Below are 4,185 nucleotides of genomic sequence, written 5' to 3' on the forward strand. Positions count from 1 at the left end.
TGTACTAAAACCATGGAGGCACATCGCCATTTGTATACCCTGCACATGTGACGGCATGAAGGTCGTGTTGCTCAGAGGTCTGTTGTTAGCCGATACAAACAATGCGTGTAGATCTGGATTCGTTCACGAGAAAAGGCAACGCAGCAACTTATCTGAACGATCATGAAAGAGCTTTAAAGTTATGCAATAGGCAGTCGATTGTTAGTATAAAATTTTGATGCCTTGGGTGCGTCGGCCTTGAAAAATTAGCTCAACGCTACTACTATGTAGCGTACCAGGGTAATCCTTTTTGGTCTTGATCTCGGCGGGACACATGTACACCGGTTGTTAGAGACAGCACGCACTTTTATATATAGTGAAGCGACAACTGACCTACGTCATGTCAACGTTCGTACGTAATGTCAACTCTATCAAGTGATGCATAGACAGCAAAGTCTAAATAATGCTTGACCTGGCAAAGGTTGTGTACGAGTGTTTACTCTGCTAAAACATGACGACATTAATTTTGTCATCGAAGTGTGAGTATAATGATCGACTAGGCATTTGCCTACTTTGCTTAAGTAGCATCATACTAGGCATCAATCTACATGTCAAATTAGTGTTTCTTTCGGGGTTCTGAAAGCGAAAACTCATTTAGACAAGTACTCCACCTCCAGAATACTAAGGTTCATCATCTCAACAATTGAGCTTTAAGTTGACCAGATGGACACCTTGCTTGTACTGCAAGAAGCGCTCTGGTGAAAGGTCAACAGCAAACAGGTAATTATTTTGATAAACGAGAAGTCGGACTATACTCTGACCATGTTCACATACACCGATGCTATTAACCGCAAATCGTGCGTAGCTAGATATATCGGTCGCACAACCACAGGCCACATCAAATGAAGCGCTGATTAGGGAATCGCTAGCGCATTTGGCCGGTTTAAAGTCGCGTTCAAAGCTCAATGCTGCGCAGTGATCCAGGTTAGTTTATTCATAGACCGAGACAATAATAGACGATCCTTCTTGGACAAAATGAGAAGCTTCTCGGCAATCATCTCATGTAGCAAGTGTGATGAGACAGCCCTGGACCCGTTCGTCTTGCATTGCGATAATGCCCTCCAGTATTAAGAAGGCAACTTTCTCGACAGGTCAAGAAAAACTTTGTTATGTTCCGGAGCAGCTGCATTGCGACGATGCCCATGCTTTCAAAATCAATCTAGATTGAAATTTTAGCGCACTAACGACTACAAACAGCGCGCAGATCCACGTTGATGGTGAAACCGACTTTGTCAGGCAGAAAACATGTGCTGTGGTTTGTAGCCACCAGAACGAACAAGCTCGTGCTGTCTTGCTGAGCAACTGCAGTAATGCTTTAGTATCTCGAAGCAAATGTCATCTATTCATGCGGTAATCCTGTACAGCTAGTACCGGCTCGTAAACCTAGAAAATTTTAATGCACGGCGATTGCCTAGTCTCAATAAAACGATGTTGATGCCAAATACGACAAAATATGGTAAGATGTGTTGTTATAAAAGCGCCACCGTCAGGTGCCGTCCACGCCTTCTCCCTTTCACTACATAGTTGATACAACAGGTACCAGACTTGAATGAATCTTGGTAGTCTAAACGCCTGGTGCAGCCTGCTCGATGAGTAGGAAATGACCCACTTACACGTTGAGCAGTATATGGATTGCGGGTACACTAAGGGACGCACTTATCAAAAAACTATCATAGTTTGAGGTCCCACAAAGGAAAGGTTGTCTTGGCAAAATTACAACTCATGATTTGGCGCAATCTCGGCCATTATCGCTTTGAAATTGGAGGCAGTGAAATTTGGCGAAATGCGATTCTCACTAGCTCGTGGAGTCTAGCAATGTTGCACGATCGAGTCTCGGCTAGAAGTTGTAATAGCTGTCTCTAAAGACAAACGAATTTGCTAACACCGAAAGGGAGAGGACTGATTTTCGTCTCGTTTTCCCCGTTGGCTTTGTTCCTTCGCGACGTGGAGCGCAAAACGGCGCTTAATTTCAGACGTCTGCACTAAGATTTGTTTGATAAATTGTACGACGGATCAGATGACATGACTTCCTCATCTAGTGCTCGAATAACATGTAAAACGCATTGGCACTCAGTGGTACGGATTCATCAGAGCGTTGCAACCTTGAGCGTTAGCGGTAATTATGAGGTTTGGTGACTTGCTAGGTCAGAAAGCTTATGTGATGAGGATGCTTCTGTATGACGATCTCAATAATGCATGAAAAAGTCTCGAGATGGTGGCTATGTACAACTTTTGCTAGAAGTACAATCGTGATAAAACATCTCACGCCGATCGCGCTTTTCCTAAAATCTTATGGATACAATAGAGTGCTTAATAAGTTCCGTGGTCTGGGAGAGATAGTAGACTATGACTAGCTCATGATATAGCATCTATTGCAGATACAAGTATGACTGAGCAAGAGAATGTGTACATCAAAGTTTTTATCTGCTGAATTGGCGACTATCTTACTGCAGCCTAGGTATAAGGAATATCTGATGAGTTAAAACTGTAAATTATATTGCTTGGCCTCAAATGAAGCGTTGCCATGTGACTACGTCGGCGACAAATTGGTGAAAGTTTTGACAAAACGTCTCGGTGGAGAAGGCAACTTGGTGAAGCAACTAAGAAAAGCAAAATAATTTGTCAAAAATGCTGTCATTATCGATAGTTAAATCGGCTTTTTTGCATTCTGCCCAAATTGCTATAGTACGGAATCGACTCTGCGTAAGCAACAACGTATATGACGCATGTGGGCGGAAAACTAGAGTTTGTTCGTAGATATTTTGCTCAATTTCACAAGCCGTACATACCTTGCCAATCAGGAGTTTTCAGAGCAGTTTGTAGACGGGACAGTGATGGTGATATACGCATCTACGAACAGGAACAAAAGATTTTGCGACGACGATGTTATCACATAAATATATCTCAACGACTATGACATTATCAGCTCCATTTGGTTTAAGAGTAAAAACTACATTATCATTCTATTACAGCCTGTCCATCCTTTAGTGAAGGCAAAAAAAATATGGGACCTCGCGAGCTTGGCCGCCATACCATCATGGGTATGACACAGCAAGATTAGAGTCTGGTGTCATTTGTATTCTTAATGCGAGTTCTTACATTTGGGCCTTGAGAATATCCAGCCGCATAAATTTCTCAGACATTTCTACATTGACAAAAAAGTTGGGAGTATGATTCAAAGTAAAGATTCGAAGGAGTATTGCATAAAGGTTATGCCTTATATTGTTCACAATTGTAAGGAAATACTATTATACCATGTAACTCCCAATATGTGGACCACACTTGGGTCGGAACTTCATTTCTCGTTTTAAGTATTGAGCAGCACCAACGGCCCCACTGAGAATTTCTCTATATTTTTGTACCATACAATACCTGCTACTAAAATTACGTTGCGTCCGAATCGTACCCGTGTCAATGGCTCATTGAGCATACCAGAAAGACACAATCCTTGCGATAGACAACTAACAACAAGATAATACCGACGTGTCACTCAATACAGCGAATTTCAAGTCCTGATCCGAAACTCTTTCTTTCACCAAGATGCATACGATCGAGTCGTTTACAAAATGGAGGTGTGTCTGGGCCTATCCCATCCTCTGCATAGTTACAATTTCTTGTCCATTAGAAACGGGAAGTGTTGACGAAACCCCGCACAAAACTTACAGAGATGTCCACCTCGTCATCAATGAGCTGAATCTAGTTGTGAAATTCCTATTTGCCTGGCTGCAAGTACAACAATCGGAATGACTCTTGTCGATCTCATCACGCCATTACTATGACCCCAACACATCCTATCGAGCCAGGGTCAAGCCACTCACGCCTATGCGTGCGGGCCTTCCACTTCCGCTGACCGAGCAGCACAAAGTCATCGTACGTTACATTGTAAAACGCCTTCACCATATTTGTGACCACATTAGAAATCTTAATCAAGCATGGGGAACCACCGGATCGGCATTTGACATTTCTGGTCCTTGTCTCATGAAAGCACGATACATTTGTTGGAAACAAGTTAAGTCTCCACCTAAGTAAACCAGGAGGGGTTATGAAACTCCCAACCAATTGCATAATTACATAGCTACAAGGAGAACACATTTACTTGGAAACTCACCTTCAAACCACCAGGTCCTTCCTTCCTATCTGTCATTT

This window comes from Plasmopara halstedii (assembly GCF_900000015.1).
Source record: "Plasmopara halstedii genome assembly, contig: Scaffold_650, whole genome shotgun sequence".
In the NCBI taxonomy this organism is placed as follows: domain Eukaryota; phylum Oomycota; class Peronosporomycetes; order Peronosporales; family Peronosporaceae; genus Plasmopara; species Plasmopara halstedii.